At 33.9% G+C, this 18,259-nt stretch overlaps 1 pseudogene; it reads left to right on the plus strand.

Moving 5' to 3' along the window:
- Nucleotides 1-11,419: 11,419 nt before the first annotated feature.
- On the plus strand, nt 11,420-13,141 carry LOC149027570 (NAC domain-containing protein 90 pseudogene; annotated as a pseudogene).
- The last annotated feature ends 5,118 nt before the right edge of the window (nt 13,142-18,259 follow it).

Below are 18,259 nucleotides of genomic sequence, written 5' to 3' on the forward strand. Positions count from 1 at the left end.
TCATTGCTACATGATACTTGTTAATGAGGGTCTTACTATTGCACTAAAAAAATATAAATCATTTAGATTTTTAGGTAAGTTTCATCTTCAATGGAGGTGTTGTCCTGAAATTATTTTTCTTTTGTTTTCCTCTGAGAATTTAATTCGGGGATTGGTAGGACCACACGCTTATAGTTGTTGAAACTCTCAAGCTCCACTTAAATTTTTCACAATCACAACGATAGAAGTTTTACAAACAAAGCATATATATTAGATGCTTATTGATAGGAAATTTGGTAACATGCATAATAGCTAGCATATTTATGTGATTTTCAATTTCCAACTTTGAATTAACTTTGATATTTCCTCATATTCAGCTTCTATTCTGAATTTTATTTAATCACATATTTCCTTTATTTAGTGTTTTCTTTTTAGAGAAGAAAATGGATTTAAGGTTTTTTTTTCTATAGTTAATTAAAGGTAGTATTATAACTTAACAAAAGGGTAAATAAGTAAAGGATAATTCTAGAGTTATTATTGGGATTTTGAAAAAATATATAGACCCCACGTCATCAGTAAACTAACAAAGCTTAACAGTAGGGGGCAATAGTAATTGTAGACAAAGTTAAAGGTTAGATTAATAATTTTAAAAATACAAAGGATAAAGTAGTAATAAAATCAAAATACAATGGAGGCAGCCGTAATTATCCCTTTTTAAAACTATAGAAAGACAAATTAGTAATCATTTGGTGTAATCTGGACAGTTGAAATTCGATTCGATGTGAACTCAAAGCTTTATACTTTTTTTTTTTTTTCGGTACAAATACAAGGTTAAACAACCCAAAGGAACAAACAGAAAACTTAACTTAAACAAGACTCTCTATCCACGATGAGAATTCCTTCTAATCCAGCTGGAGGATCTGGGAAGAAAGCCCATGGGTCTAAAGTACAAAATTGCACCCTAGACATCCAATCAGCAGCTTTGTACTTCTATCATAATAAAATTTAACTAAAATTTCTCATAAAAAAATTAAAATAAATAAAAGATAAAAAGAAATTAACTTAAAGGTGGTTTTATTACATCTTACCTTAATTGGCACGGTGGAACTATTAATCTAGCAATTCAATCAAATCCAAAATCGACTGAAACTATGGTGTGGACAACGTAAGAATCTCTCATAGATTTGACGCAAAATGCTAAGATTAGACTTATATGGAGCACTAGATCTTTGTCCCGTTTGAAATGATTAAATTCCTCTACAATAATTATTCAGCATGCATCTTCATCTAGTCGATCCACTTTCATGAAATTGATTTATTAATTTACTTAAATATCGTTCATATCATCATTTGGCTGAAAAAGGCATATTATTATCATCAGTACATAGTAACAAGAGGTTTACGAGTGAATCTCAACAACCATATTTGGCAGCACGCTAATAAGTTTATTTTATGCATATTATTTTAAATAATTAATTTGACACATTTTAATGTGTTTGCACTCGTTTTTATATAAGTTTACCCTAATATCTCATGCAAATGAGCATTAGATACATTATCCCCAAATTTAAATAATTTTGGTAATTTGAATCAATATTTGCCAAGAACAATGATTTGCTTGAGGCAATAGTGCAGTTTGAAGGTTGATCAAAGAAGGAAAAAAGAGGAAAAAGAATCCAATTCAGAGAAGGAAAAAGGAAGAATGTCGTTTTTTAGTGTACTCTGTCCAGTTTTGATCACGTCTTTCATCAAATGGCCATCCGGCGTCTGATCCAACTGATTTTTGAACAGGAGTTTTACGACTTCTTGATGTTTAAATCCAATTGTGGGACTGTGCATTTAAGCTCTCAAAATTAATGTGATTTCTACACCACATTGACAATCAAATTTCTTGGTTGAGTCAAATCAGGAGGAACTCAGAGTTTGGTTCAAACTTTGTTAAGAATCTAGCAAATCGCTCTATAAAAGGGGAGCATACTACAGCAATAGAAAATATTTTTTTGGTCTTTAGAGAACTATAGAGGACAAATTTGGAGAGTTGAGGCTGCTTTGGGACGAATTTTGGAGTTGCTAGAAGTCTCTTCTTCAACCCTAGAGTGATGTTTCCATTATCTTATCATGTTCTAAACTTTTATCGTTAGAATGTAGATGGATCCTTACATGAATTAATTTATTGATTTCTCTCTTTCATACAATACAATCCTCTACTCTTCGCTTTCTTCGATTTTGTTCTTAATACTTGAATGTCTGATCAACATTCATGAATTTTCTGGTATGTTTTCATACATGTAATAGTAGAGAATGCATGCTAGACCTAGGATTGAAAAATGATAAATTACATCTAACGCATAACCTGTTAAACGGTTTATTCGACATTGTTTAGGGATTATGTGTTTCAAACAATACATTGACCTCTAAGCGTTACTGGTAAGGGGGTTTAATGTGTTAATTAATGTGTTAAGAACCCTCAAGATAATAAGTGTGTGATCTAATTTAGTAATCTTATTGGCAAGGATAGGGAGTAAGTTGATTGAATGAAGGAGAGGGACTGATAATTTATCACATGTTTGGTGAAATTGAAACTCTAATATTTTCTTTAATTCATTTTCTTAGTATTTTTCTTCGTGGTTTGTTAGTATAACCAGTAGTTAATCCTCAGTTTTGATTATTAGATAACTATAAGTGATTTAAATCTAGTACGTGATTTTTACTCGATTCAATCATTGTGGTAATGATATCCCTCTTACCTCTTTATTGCTTCGGCGACCTCATGCACTGGCAAGTACGGACACAACACGGGCATAACCTAAGTTGTTAGTTGTTACTAGCTAAGGTCCATCCCTACTACACAAAATGAAAAGAAAAAAAGAAAAGAAAAAAAAACTACCAAAGTAGGAATCTCTTATTGCAATCTTCTTCCCTTATCTGTTAAAATGATGTATTCAGATCATTGAGGAGAAAAGACAAGGTTTGGATTCACCATTTTCTTAAATTGATGACTAAATGCTACTCAACGTATTGACATTCATTTTATGCATGTATTTCTTGACTATCAATTTGATATGCTTTGCCCAAAATTTTACGAGAAAAGAATCCATCCAATCCAAATTAAAAAAATCATTTCAAATTTTTTTCGGATGGAGCTCAATTAGGGGAGGGGACTATCCACCAAGAGTCGGGCTCTTCACTAGGCCTTATCGCGCAACCCTTGAATGGACATCCAAAACGAGGCATTATCTACATGCTTGGGCAAAAATAATTGATTTTTTGTTCTTTTCACTCACCCCAATAAGTGAATTTTTTCCTACCATTAATTTTGTTGCCGTTAAGTGAATATGTAATTTCATGAATCCATCTATTTATTCTTCCATTTTTAGTTTTGACTGGGCATTATATGACAATGGGATTCTATGACTTAAATTAGTGAATACATTGTGTCAAACAAAGGTCTCTATATAACAGGGGGGAAAATCCTCTGTTGTGCATAGCGGTGCACCTTTTATACTAAATAACAAGCTGAGATTTAAAGCTTGGTTTCAAATTTGAAAAGTCCAAAATAGCCTTGTAGTTTATTGCTTTCTCAACTAGTTATTTGGCATATATGTGCATTGCTGTGCACAACAGAGGATGTGTTGAGAATGTTTTTCTTATATAACACACATGAAATATCTGATAACTGATTTCAAGGGATTTCATTTTCTAATCATTAGACATGAACTATGTATTACATGCTATAGGTTTTGAGTTTGTGTTACATGGCTAAAGGGAAAATTGAGCGTCGTATGCCACTATATATTGCAATAGTCAGATATGTATATGTGTTGCTTAAGATGATGAATGCACGTACTTAGTGACATCAACATATATTTTGACTAGGACAAAAAAGAAAAGAGATAGATTTCACACCTTTGAGATTAGTTTTTTAATTATTATCTAAAAGAATATAGGAAATCAAAATAATTAGTGAAAAGTATAGACACCTCAAAACTATGCCAAATTGGCAATGACGTCTCAAAATGTCGCTTACATTTGCACAACAATACACTTTGTTAAGTCAAGTCATGATTACATAATTTCATTATTCTTACGTTGCCCTTAATCTCGTGTTCTACAATATTACCCTATATAAAATTAAAATCTTAAATTTCATCTTCTTTCTTCATCCTCATATTCCTTCTTCTTTCATTCTTCATTTCATATTATAAGATATAGAATAGTACAATTAAGGGTAAATTCATCATTTCTTCTTACCAGTTAACAATGCTAATGAAAAAGAGGGTGATTGATGATTTGAAATAATTTTGAAATATCTATGCTTTTTTCTGATTATTGTAAGATGTTTCTAAAAAAAATTTAAGAATATATAATTCATTTGAGGAGAGACACTGTGCATCTTAGACTCATGGAAACTCATAAAATAACTTTTAACTATTTTTGCTACAATTCATATATTAAGTGAATTTCTTTTCTTCCCCCCCCCCCCTACACACACTTTTTGGGGGTAATGAATGACATTCCTTGCTTGACTCATCAAATTATCTCTGTCATCCTTGAGACTAGTGTAACTTTTATAAAAATTAATTGTATATTATTCCTCTTTACAAGAAAGTCTCAAAAAATTTTGGATAAGTCTATAAAATAAAATATATTATATGAAACTGATCATAAGAAAAGAAGAAGGAAATTATGTTGGGAAGGAATTTGGTGAACAGAAAAAAAAAAAAATGCTTGCCTTATAAAATGGTTGGTTATGTAGGTGTTCAAAGTCATAGGGAGTTTTTGTAAGCCAAGTGTCTTTCATATCTTTTATCATAAATCTAAATGTTGACTAGAAAATAATGCAGATAGGTTTTCTTTTCTACATAAGTTTCAAATTTAATAAAGGTAAGAAAACTTATAGATTAGATAAGGTTAAAATTTTTATCTTTATAGATTAGATAAGGTTAAAATTTTCAAATAATAACAGACACTAACTTTGTTGTAAGGATGATTTTACTAGTTTGCTTAGAATTTTAATATATTTTTGAGTTTTTTACAAGTTATTCACTTTAGTGGGGCTTAAATTCTAGGTATTTCACTTTAGTTCTCTAAATTACAGATTAAACACTCTTTAAATTTCATTTAAATTATACTAACTCATGAGTTAAACGACCATATTACCCTCATTAGAGGAAAATGACATAACTACCACCCAAAACCAACTTTTAGGTAGCTGAAGGAATTCCATTTTCTACATATACCTCATCGAAAACTGCCCAACATTGTAGCCGGAAACCACCCCCATCCCCTCTCTGCCAGCAACCACTGTCCCTATCTTCCCCTGCCGAAAATCACCCACATTTTAGGAATTTAATAGATTCAATTCTTAGTTGGGTTTTAAATGTGACAGTTGGATTATTAACTGCCACGTGTCGCAATCCTAAATAGAAATTACAGAGAATTGCAAGGGTGAGAATTATAGAAGATTTAATCCACATTTTCCCTAACGAACGCCAACCTACGATGCCGTACATAACTCGTCTATCTTACATGTATTTATATCCGGATGAAAAGCCTGGTGTTCAATAAAGGAAAAGTTCCGACTAGAAAGAAAACTGAGTGGAAGATGAACGTGTATCGAGCTTTCTTAGCAGTTAGCTGATACCAAATCGAATCGTGAGCATGGAACATTAACAGTCTTCTTCAATGTCGTTTCTACGTAGGATCGGAGAGGTCAATTATTTCCTATCCAATCCAAACACTTGAATTTTAGAATCAACCATCCCATTTATCGATCAGAGATGTCTTGACTCTTGAGGCTTTTATTTTAAAATTCTAGCTTCTCACACAAGAAACTGAAAACTGATTTTACTAGCTAGTTAATCTTAAGCTTAGTCTTGCTTTTGAAATTATCAAAATGTCTAATAGCGTAAGGCCATCAGAGCTTGTGATACCATGTCTTGTCTGGCTCTCAAGGATGTATTTCATGTCAGTAAAAGTTGTTTTATTTACAATTATACTTCTATGAAAGTTTATGGTTTTCCTCATTTTGTAATTTTTATGGGTCCTATCAATGACATATCTAATAATAAATTTTCCATGCATGTTCCATTCATTCATTCGTTATGGATATTAATTGTATATTACAATCTTGTGCAAAACGTGTTCGATCGTCAAGGTGCAAAACGTGTTCGATCGTCAATGAAATAGAACCGGTTCATAATATAATTAATAGATTGGGTTTATATATGTCAAGTTTCAAATGTAGACTCGACCAAACTGCGTATTGTTTACCACTAGTTTCACTTGGAAAACATTTCTTCTTCACTAAAATTTTAAATATTATCTTGTGATTTGACAAATCTGATTTAGTTCATACTTGCACTTGTATGTGAGACCCTAAGCATAGATTTGGTATATCCGTTAAAAAATTAAATTCATTCTATGCATTAAAATTTGCCTTTTAAATTCCAGTACATTATAGACAAAATCTAAAAAAGCTTGTTCATTTTCAAGATTGAGATCCACTTGTGGAGATTGCATTTGATTCTTCAAGATTTCTATTATTCTCTATTTGTTCGTCCGAAGCCTAGTGTATCTTTTAGTATCTTTCTTCCTTCTTTTAAGTTAATATATCAATATGCACTTAAAAACTAAATAAACAATCTTATTTTATTTTACGGAGAAAGTGACAAATCTTTGCGTATAATATAGAGGAGAAATTTTTGTCCATTTCTAAAAAGAGGAGTCCACCATCTTTTGCTCATTAATTTTTTATTGAAGTATTGTATGATGGCAGAAATTTATGTTGCAGGTTGAAAAATCTGTCTTAAGGTTCACACTTATCTTGGAGAAAAGTAATATTTAAGTTGCTTTTAGCAGATTGAAATGTTGCTGTCAAATATTTTTAGAGAACTAAAATTCAAACATGTATGATCAATTACTTATATAGAAAGATTATAAGCCGTTTTAGAATGAATCACCTTTCATTTTTACTAGGAATATTCCAAAAAATGTTGAATGTGTCCAAATTATACTTCAAAAGGAAAATTTATCAACTTATTAAATTCTTCTATAATACCAACTTATTAATGATTCTTCTTTCTTCAACATTTCTTAGACGGTTATTATTATATTTTGACGGCTGAATGATATTACCCAACATGATTTCATGCTTGTCGGACGGTTATTATTATATTTTGACGGTTGAATGATATTACCCAACATCATTTCATGTTTGTCGGAATAAACTAAAACAGATACAGTGGAAATAAGTGGTTGGTTTGGTGCTAAAAAGTCATGGAGAAGTTATACAAGTCCAAGAACAAGAAGTCTCTCTTGTATTATTTTTAATAAAAATAGCCTTCGGTTCCTCATGTTCAGTGTGCTAATTCGATCTTCTGGATTTGGGTCGACAAAACTACAGCAACCCGCTAGTGAGAGGAGGTGCCAATGAACCATCACCATCACCATCACCATTATCGTTCCTATGAACCACCAGAAATGGAGAAAGCCATCAGCAGCTTGCAAAGGATAGGACAGGTCACGCTCAGGCGGCAGATCCGATGCTCATCTCGGCATCTCCTTCTGGGTGGTGAACATTTTCCATGATGATCTGCACTCCTTACAGGAATTGGAATTGGAATTTGGAATGGAAGATCTTTGATTGGGATTGCTGTAAGAAATCTGTTATATTAATGTTTAATCGCATGCAGCAAATGTGGAAAATCTTGCATTCAGATTGTTAGGTGTTTTTGCACTCAGAAATTTGAATAGGCTATTTTATGTAATCTTAATAAACTAAAGTGATTCCCTTGCTTAGGAATTTTATCGTAAGACCGCTAGTTAAAGTAATCTGATTTTGTTTCTTCCTTCGTGATTAAACTAATCGGATTCGACGACTTGGGTTGACTCACTTGCAGAACCCTATTGTTAGGTTTTGTTGTTTGGAAGCGTTCGTATATCCAAAGCCAAATTTCTGAGCATACGCAGTTGGCAAGAATGTTTATATTTAAGTCAAGTTTAAAGGCTATTTGCTCCAATTGTTCATGTGTTAGATTTTAATTATTTCAAAAAAGTCTTTAGGTGTATGTCGATTTTTCTGGGGGCTCACAGGCCTTGTGGGGAAGGGAGAAGGTGTGATGGGGGCAGATATCCAAACCCATGACCTCTTTAGACTTCAGGTTTGTTGCGTCTAGAACTTCTTCGAGAACCTGATAGTTAAATAACCTCTTGGAGGCTTCTCCAACCGAATAGGAATAGCTAAGATGCCTGCACTCACAAAGAAAACAAGAACGGGCCAGCCGGCCAAGTCTTGGCCGAGGAACCGCCTCCGACGCCCAAGTTAGTTTAGGCAACAATAGATGTCCTTGAGAGAGTTCTCAAGGCATAGTGAATAACTAGTCAGATGAATCTCATACATTTCTCCTTGTAGGATGTGGGTTTATATAGAAGATACTTGGAGGAGGCGCTTCCTCGGATCTCGCATAGTTAGTTGAAGAGTGGATGAGATATCTTCGGAATAGTGACCCCTTCTTTGGCGGGCCAAATAGATCCGTTACTTGCTTGTTTATCTCCCCAATTCTCAGAACGGATATGTTGAATAGTTATTCGTAACTAATTCTTTTGACATAGTCTAGAAGGTCTTCTGGAACTTACTTCAAGCGTGGTTCTCCAGGGAAGATTACGTATCTTCCCGAGTGGGGGTGTGTATTTCTCCCGAGGGAGTTCTCTTGAACCTTATGAAGGAGGGAGACACACATACCCAAGTGGGGGTGTGTGTATCTCCCGAGGGGCTTCTCTTGAACCTCATGAAGGAGGGAGACACACCTACTCGAGTGGGGGTTCTCGGGCTACATGCTCTCCACAACAAGGTTGATGGTGTTTTTTTTTTTTTTTTTCTTCTTCTTCCTCTTCCTTGTGTGTGTATGTTTGATTCCTCTCAAGAGGGAATCAATGTATAATATTCTTTCTTGAAAATATTTATTAGATTTACTTTTATCTATTGGAATATTCTACGGGATTAAGTTATATAATTCATCAGACGCTCACTATGAAAATGATACAAATTCGAACTAAAATTAGAAGAAAATATCATTCCATTCCATAGGAAGACATTCTAAACATTCGAGTTGATTAATCTTAAGGAATGAAAAAGTCTGCATGTTTCATCATAAACATGTTTCTTAAGGGCACTTTGCAGCAAATGAACTTGTCAAATCAGCAGCCCTTTCTCATGATTGGTTCATATACCACTACTCCCCACCCCCTTTCTTATCTTGGATTTTGTTCTTTGACTCTTTAATGTGTAAGATCACAAATGGATTTCAGTTAAATAAATAAAGTCTTCATTTTTCACCCAAAAAATAAATGTTTTCCGTTAAACAGCATCGGTATCTCCTTGTATTGGGGTAAAAAGAATATATAGATATATATCCGGCGATGTACACCCCACGCTCACGTATGAAACTTCAAATTATTTGCACGTGTGAAATTGGAGGTCTGAAATGGGATGCGGTTGCCCAAAAGGATTACAAAACCAAACCCTAAGAGGTGAAACATGACTTGTCTTTACCATCGTCATGGGCAGTTTCTAGCTACGTCAATGGTTTCTCTTTGGTCATCTTTGTGTTTAGGGCAACATCAAAAATCCCAGGTTTCTATTATTCTCTTGTTTGCCCGGAGCGTGGTGTCTTCCTTCTTTTAAGGTTATTATATGATGTCCTCACAAGAATTTTATAAGTAATCTGACTTTATTTTATAGAGAATGTGACAAATCTTTGTCTATATCCAGAAATCTTTGTCCATTTCTCAAAAGAGATGAGTCTATCTTCCTTTTCTCTCAAATGTTTGACCCAAGTATTTTATAATGGTAGAAAATAATTTATGTTGGAAGGTTGGAAAATCTGTGTCTCACATGAAGGGTTCACACTTAATTAGGTTGGAAAAGGGTAACATTTTAGCTGATTTTATGAGACTGAGATATTGAGATATTGTTGTTAAATAGATATATATTATAGATAACTAAAAGTGAAACATGTATCATTTAGTCACACATAAAGATTATGACCCCATTGTAGAAAGAATCACTTTTATATTCACTAGGAATATTCCAATCAATTTCAAATGTGTTCAAATTATACTTCAAAAGGGAAAAATGTATCAACTTATTAAGTTCATATAATGTTGATGGTCACACTAATTATTCTTCTTTCTTTAGCAATTCTTTGATGGTTATTATCATAGTTTGAGGTCCAATGATATCACCCCACATCTTTTCATGTTAGTCGTGAATAAGCTGAGAAAATAAAAAACAGTCCAAAGTGAATATTTTTTATTGGTGCTAAAACGTCATAGAGAAATTATTCAAATCCATTAATAAATTTTTTTTTATTATTTGAGTAAATTACAATAGCGTCCTTAAAATGGAGGCCTTAAAGCACTGACATCCCACTTTATGTTTAAAAAGTACAAAGACCCTAAAATTGAGATTTTCATTGAATATATTTGTTCAATTTGTCATTAAAAACATTTGAGACACTTTTTATTATGGGGATATTTTTTAAAATAAACAGTGATTTAATTATTCTGTTTATACGGTCGGTTTCTACGCTCACAAATTCAAGCAGCAGTGCTATCATGCGCTGTCCAAATTAAATTTGGGGGCAGACTGCTGCTCGCAAGCAAAATGGGATGGGATGCAGTTGTCAAAGAAGGTCCCTATCAAACCAAACCTAAAAAGAGTAAAGTTTTTTTCTTTTTCTTTTTCGTTTTTGTTTTTCATTTTTTCTTGAGTAGAAACCCTAATAAGAGGTGAAAGTGAAACACGAGTTTGTCTTCTACCGTCGTTGTGATCATAATAATACTATATGTTGGTCGGCGGTCAGCGAAACTCCTCGTCAACGTTAATAATATTATATGTTGGAAAGCCATGAATAAATTAAATTGAACAAAATCCGTAAAAACTTGTTCTTGTTGGAAGCACTCTGGGAGTCTGGGGACAATTGAGGTGGGGCCAGTGTTCGCCCAGATTGTCCTCCCAAGACCAAATTCTGAGTATTGAAGTCCAAAGATCTTCGCGTGATTCATTCTAAGCTTTGCAAATTGAGGGACTTGGATTGAAAAATGAAAATTAAGTATTAATTTGGTTATCATCAACAAAGGTTGCTCAAGTTCTGATGGGCGCACCCACCCTATATGTATCGTGATCTCTCATTCTCTAGTCTTTCCTCTGAGAATCCTGTCCCTGTCCCTGGATTTTTTTTAGTACGGTTCTAGTTTCCTGCAGGAATCTCACTTATCTAGAAGTTTTGGTTGCACTTCGAGGAAGCTTCAACGCAGAAAACACCGATGTACTTCTCCTTCACTTCACGTTTATTAATCCTCTTTAAATTGGAACGCGGAAGGTTAAAGCTGCACACAAGTAATCATCTGCAGATAAGAAAGAGAGAGAGAGAGAGAAATGGATAATAATTTGGCACTAGGTTTTCGGTTCTACCCCACGGAGGAAGAGCTGATTTCCTTTTATCTACGTAACAAGCTAGAAGGAACGAGGCCAGACTTGGACCAGGTTATACCCGTTCTTGACATTTACTCCATGGATCCATGGCAGCTCCCTCGTAAGTATCCTGATCAACTAATATCTTTATGGGTTTTCTTTCTTCAAAGCCTTTCATATCTTCTTCTTCTTTTTTCTCTCTTTTCTGAATCCATTTTTGGTTATGTTGTTTCTGGTGGTTCCAGAGTTTGCAGGAGAACTGTGTCGTGGAGAACCAGAGCAATGGTTTTTCTTTGTTCCAAAACAAGAGAGGGATGCCCATGGAGGAAAAACGAGTCGAACCACCAGTTCCGGATATTGGAAAGCTACAGGTTCTCCAAGCTACGCCTACTCTTCAGGAAATCGGATGATCGGAGTAAAGAAAAGCATGGTGTTCTACAAAGGAAGAGTTCCTAATGGAACCAAAACTGAGTGGAAGATGAACGAGTATCGAATTATATTGGGTGAAGCCTGTTCTTCTTTTTCTTCTTGTTCATCTACGGCGACTCCAAATCCAACTGTAAGTATATAAGAACACTAGAAGAAAAAATAATAACAGAACTGTAGGTTCTCTAGTCCTAGTTTCATCTCTTCGTTAATTTGTTTCTCAAAATTTCCATAGTAATATTCTTATCCGATCTTGACACTCGAGGCATGTAAAATGTAGAATATCGTATTTCTCATAACCAAAATCAAGACTATAATTTTCCCGTTGTTTGTGCGGGTTGTTTGGGTCCTAATGCTGCACCAACAGAACTCTCAAGGGCTAGAGGAGTCCCTAACTTATACCTCTTGATTCTCATCAAAAATACTAGTAGTAGCAGAAGTTGTACTTTTTCCAGAAACGGAGCTATATAGAACAGCAAGCAATGTAATAATTATGAAACTTTGTTGATAGCCACTAGCTACTTAATTGCTTCCATACCCATTTGATGAGAGCTAAAATTTGCTTCAATTGGGTTTTTTGTTCCCTGGGTTTCTTGCAGATCATAAGGAACCTATCAATATCATCAAATACCGATACATGAATTTAAATTTTTGTTAGAGAACAAACCAAATTAATCAAGTAGAAGGAAAACCACATAATAAATTACTTGATAACCAGTATAGTTTCTTGCTGTGTTGCTTCCGATCGATCACCATGAGTACATAGGTCTCAGTGCACAACCATCTTTCTGATATCTTCAAAAGTAAATGTTGTTCTGTCAGATATGAAGATTTGCTTTGTTAAGTTCATCTGTTTATAAGACTGGAACTGGTAAGTAACATTTACTACAAATTGTGCAGTTAAGGCACGAATACAGTGTATGTCGTGTATACATTGGATCGGGGAGCCTGCGAGCATTCGATCGACGACCCACAGGAGTGACGACAAGAAATATGGGAATGCAGCCTGTTCACCAGGTTACTTCTTCTTCTGATCAATTTGTGATGAACGGTGGGAATGGAGAAATGGCCGCCACATCTCATCATCAGAACCCACCAAATATGAAGAAACGAAGCAGTAGCTCCCTGGACACTTCATCCTGTGGCGGAGGAGACGATGCTCATCCTCCAGACCAGAATGGTGAAAGTACCTTTAGGGAGATTTTTTATGATGACCTTCAGCCCTTGTTGGAATTGGAAAACCTAGACTGGGATTATTAGGGTCATAGATAGCTCTGGAAATCTGACATTATAGAGTTGAATCGCAGTGAGCTTAACAATATCAGATTCTCTGGTATCTCGCAGTCACCTTAACAATTATGGCACTTTCCTCGCCAAGTAGAATCCACTGGCCTCTTATCTAATCTTTGGGTTTCCAACTTATGTAGTTCAGAATTCTCTTCTTTCGGTTACTTGGAGGAATGAAAGACAATTTTCCCCCAAAAAAATTCAAAATTCAAAATTCAAATAAGAACTACTATTTCGAATGGTTCTTGTCACTCTCAAAAAAAAATTCTCTTTTGTGAATGTATAATTACTATATATAGCCTCATTTTGGTTCCACTGGGTCTATCTTTCTTTTCCTCTCTCCACTTTTGGATAACTGCTTTACCCTTCAAGGTAAAAACAACAAATAGTGTGCTAGGATAGGGTATACCACCAGCTAACTCATCAGTTTTTATTTTAAAGGTTCTTTTTCCCGTATCAAAGAACAAATGCTGGAATAGTTTTCAACAAGTTGTCCCACAAAGAATTTTATCGTTAACTATCAATGTAAAAGGAAGGCTAATTTAAACAAGATTAACAAAATTACTTTGTGAGTAATGAACTAAATAAATAAAGGACTGGTAAATTAAACTAGAGATCCTAAACGAAAAATATACAATAGAAGGAACTAAAATAAGTGGTATAAATGTTGGGAAACAATTTCCCCTCCCCTGAATTTGGGTTGTGGTTTTACAGCAACACTGCAGCACAAGGCATATTAAAAAACCTAGAACAAAATTGTATACGAATATCTTCCAATCCACATATACACTAACATCATATTTCAAACCCTCATATTCCTATGGAGAATTGAACTGAGGATGCAAATTACGCCCGAGTTCCAATATTTGTTACGTGAGATAGGTGAATATTCCTACCCTACCCACTGATTAGCTAAACTCACATAAGGATCAAGCTAAGTCACGCTATTCAGCATTTATCTATGTCTAATTAACTTTCCAATTAACTAAAACCACAGCATTCACTCACAGATGATCAATCAATAAATGAAATTACTCAAAAACTAGCATGCTGAATACATTGATAATAAACTTTACTACAGCATAGCTACAGCAAACTGGATAATAACATCTCAAATCACAGCTTCGGTACTCTCGTCATCCCAACAAACTAAGAAATTAGCTCATATAAAGCTTCAAACACAAAGAAATAAATGTCCATTAACAAAGTTCAACTAGAATATGAAGAAATAAGAACTATAAAACAAAAATAGAAAACTCGGAGACGCTTCCACAATGCTCTAGCCTCCTATCTCCAACAGAGCTTCTTCATGCACGAGCTCCACCTCCATCTACCTCTGCCTCTATTTCTTCTCTACGTTCTTCTCTTTCTTCCTCCTCTTTATTTTCTCCCAAAGTGATAGGGTAAAAGTGGCTTATAGGATTAAAATCTTTTCTTTTGATATCAACGGTTGAAATTCTTCATGGAATGACAAGAGAAATATCTCATTAGTTAGCCATTTTATTCAGTATTTTCACTTTATGATGCTACGTGTGTCCAATCTGGAAAATCATTATACTGCAATACTGCAGCATCTCTACAGCAAACTGAGAAGACTTGTTCTATGTTCATCTTCTATGCCTCATGTCGTTTTTTCATCTTTTATAATTATTTTCCTACAATGCCAAGAAAAAGAGGACTGATCAATTCCATCCATTAATCCAAGGAAAATTCATGCATGAATGACATAAAAAACCTTTACATGATTTAAAATACTAAGATTCACTAAAACAAAATTTAATAACAATTAACACTAAAACAAAGATAAGATACTCTTGAATCAAACTATCTCAAATATAAAATTACTAGAATTAACTCTATTATCACATGTCAAAATTTTTAAGTAAAATTGTATTTTAAAGAGAGAAAAATAACCTTTTTTTTCTTTTTTTCAATTTTTTGCAGCGACAAATTTATATTTAGTTTGCCAATTAAGGCATTTTGATGAGTCTTTTTGTATATAGATCAAAATTGGTCAAAAAGTAATCCAAATAGGATTTTCTTGGTTTATGTAGGCCATAAAACTTACTGGTGTTGATTTACACAATCTTTGTTTTTTTTTCCGCTAAAAGGATCATTTGTATTAAAAAGCGAAAAGAAAAATTACAAACATACAATCAAAAAACCATCCCTCAAACCTGCAACATCAGTTGCCCTCAAATACACTCAACCTCACTGGTTCCAACTCACATAATCATAAATAACAAATCAAAATCTGAAAAAAGAACGACCAAAAGCCTCTAAATCAAGTTCACTCATTATCAATGTTGTCCAGACTATATTAACTTCTGAAGAACCCGTCTCGCTGCCCGATTTGCCAAGAAATCAGCCGCCTTATTGTTTTTCCTATAACAATGCAAAATTTTCCAAAAACGATTGGCAAAAAAAAAATCAACACCTCTCTAGTGCTGCAAGAAAAACCATAGAATCTTCATTTGCTGAATTAAAATTACAACTGCCACTAAATCACATTCTATCCATAAACGTAGAATATCTAACTTTATTACCCACTCTATACCCTGCATCAGGGCCTCTATTTCAGCTTCAAAATTATTTTTTATACCTAAATATGTGCTGAAATTTAACAGAACAATTGATGACACATCCCTAAACAAACCACATGCACCAGCCACACCAGGATTGTCCAACGAACAATCATCGACATTTAACTTAACCCACCCTACAGAAGGAGAAACCCATAAAATTTCTTGAGGAAGAGAAGTGCTCTTAATAGAAATTTTCAGACCTATCACTCATGATTGAGCAAACACAACTAGAGGGACCTTTTTGCTATTAAGAACATAATCATGACGACTGAGATCAAATGGGATTTGAAGCAAAACCCAATCTTTAGACAGACGCACCTCCTCATATTGATATTTGTTACGAGCAAACCACAGATGATATAATAGCAAAAAGCAGCCATGAAACCACATATTACCCAAAGGCAATGACTTAGCATGCAGTCACCACCACTTATAATTATCTTGAAGAGAAGAGGAAGGCTTCCAACTGAAACCGAACGAAGTACACAAAGTCTCCCAACGGCTGCAAGTAAAAGAACAAAGAAAAAAAATATGAGGAATATCTTCAGAAGCCTTTAGAGACATACTGCATCGTGAAACCAAAGAGATTCCTTTGGACATAACAATTGCATCAACAAGGATCTTCCAATGGAAAACCCGCCAACAAAAAATTATTACCAAGGAAATAATTTCAATTTCCAAATCTTCTTCGCCCAATCCACATTCGCACCCTTTCCTATGCATATCCCAGGCTGATTTCATTGAGAACTCTCCTTGAACAGTACCATTCCAATGACAAATATCTTCGTGGAAACCAACAAGTTGATGGATAAGACTTACGCATTCCAGAATTTATTTTAAACGAGGAGATTGCACCCCCATAAAACACCATTGTTGATCAAGAAAGCAGTCCACCACTTTAAGATTCAACTTGTCCACCAAAATTAGAGGAACCTCCAAATGAGCGGGAAAAATAAAAAAAATCTGATGTTTCAGGGGTTTTGTTGGTAAATTTGTATAGTTTCAGAAGTTTATTTGGAAAGTTGTATAGTTTTAAGGACTTATTTGTAAATTCACATAGAAGTTTTAAGAACATATTTGTAATTTCAGAATTTCCAAGGGCTTATTTGTAGTTTTTAAAAAAATTGATGTTTGAGACATTGAATGAGACTGAAATTGTAAATGAGAGTAATAATGGCAATATCTGCCACCATAATGATCAAGATCACAAAATCATCACACATTTGACTAGATTGTCTTATATACTTTAATATTTATAAATATAAAAGAAATATTTACTACAGTTATTATTCACTAAAATAAATCCAATGTTTTCTTACTTTGCACCGACCAGAAAACTTTTCATCCACCGTACTGATCACATGAGATTGATATTCTAAATATGCATCTTAAGAAGTGACAGTGATTTAATTTTCCATATTACGTAATGATTTTAGTTTCCATATTAATAATTTGATCGATGCTTAAAGTTGCTAATTAAAGTCACAGAATAGTCGTCCAACCCTAATGAGTCTAGAACTGGTATCAATTATTTTTTTCAATCCGTAAATTAGTTAGAAAATAAGTTAATTCAGCTATATCTCTAAAGCTATTATCATAAACCTTGACAGTTTAAGCAATGGAAGCTGCCTGGTCTGTAATAATACCTTGACAGTTTTAAGCAATGGAAGCTGCCTGGTCTGTAAGCATCTTCTGGACTTTTTGGAAGAAAAATTATCTTAATACGCATGTCCTAGGAAGAGCAATCCAACCGTTGGAACCTTCCAATTGTGAAGAAAAACTATCTTAAGCATCTCATTGCCACTGGTATTCCAAATGTGATCTTCTTGAAGGTTTTGCATTTCCCATAGTAGAAATTTTTTTTGCTTCAAATCTATGTAGAAGCCCTCAAATTGAATTACAACCAAACACTTCTATTAATGGATTGTGGAACATGCATGGGTTAATTATTTTTATTCTTTGAGAAAATGCATAACATTAGAGTTCATTTTTCTGCTCTTCCATTTTTACCAACTATGAGTAGATATGTAGTTTCCAAGCTTTTTTTTTTTTTGTTTTTTTTGTTGACAATCGCCAAACGTGTTGCTTGAGGTTAAAGTCACATCAGCCATTTTTTTCACTCACAAGAAAATATTAAAATTATACTTAAACATTTAGATTTTACTCTATTGTCAAAAAGAAGATAACAAAGATAAAAACTTATGATTATCATGCATATTTTTTATTTTTCTTGGATTCGAAAGACATGTATCAAACACCTAGGTGCATTTTGTCACATTTTTTCCATATTAATGCGGTATGATTTGTGATTCATTGAAAGTTACTTCTTCAAATGCGTGCCAATACAATTTCATATAAAGAAGAAAACATGACACTTTCACTATCTATATATTATACTAAACTATCAAACCAACTCATTAAAAAATACAAAAAAATTTGATCAAATGTTAAGCAACTTCGACTTCAGAGTGGGGGAGGGGGATCTATCTTATATAAAAACACCTTT

This window comes from Hakea prostrata, chromosome 1 (genome assembly GCF_041222555.1).
Source record: "Hakea prostrata isolate BN-2017 chromosome 1, UWA_Hpros_2, whole genome shotgun sequence".
NCBI classification, from domain to species: Eukaryota; Viridiplantae; Streptophyta; class Magnoliopsida; order Proteales; family Proteaceae; genus Hakea; species Hakea prostrata.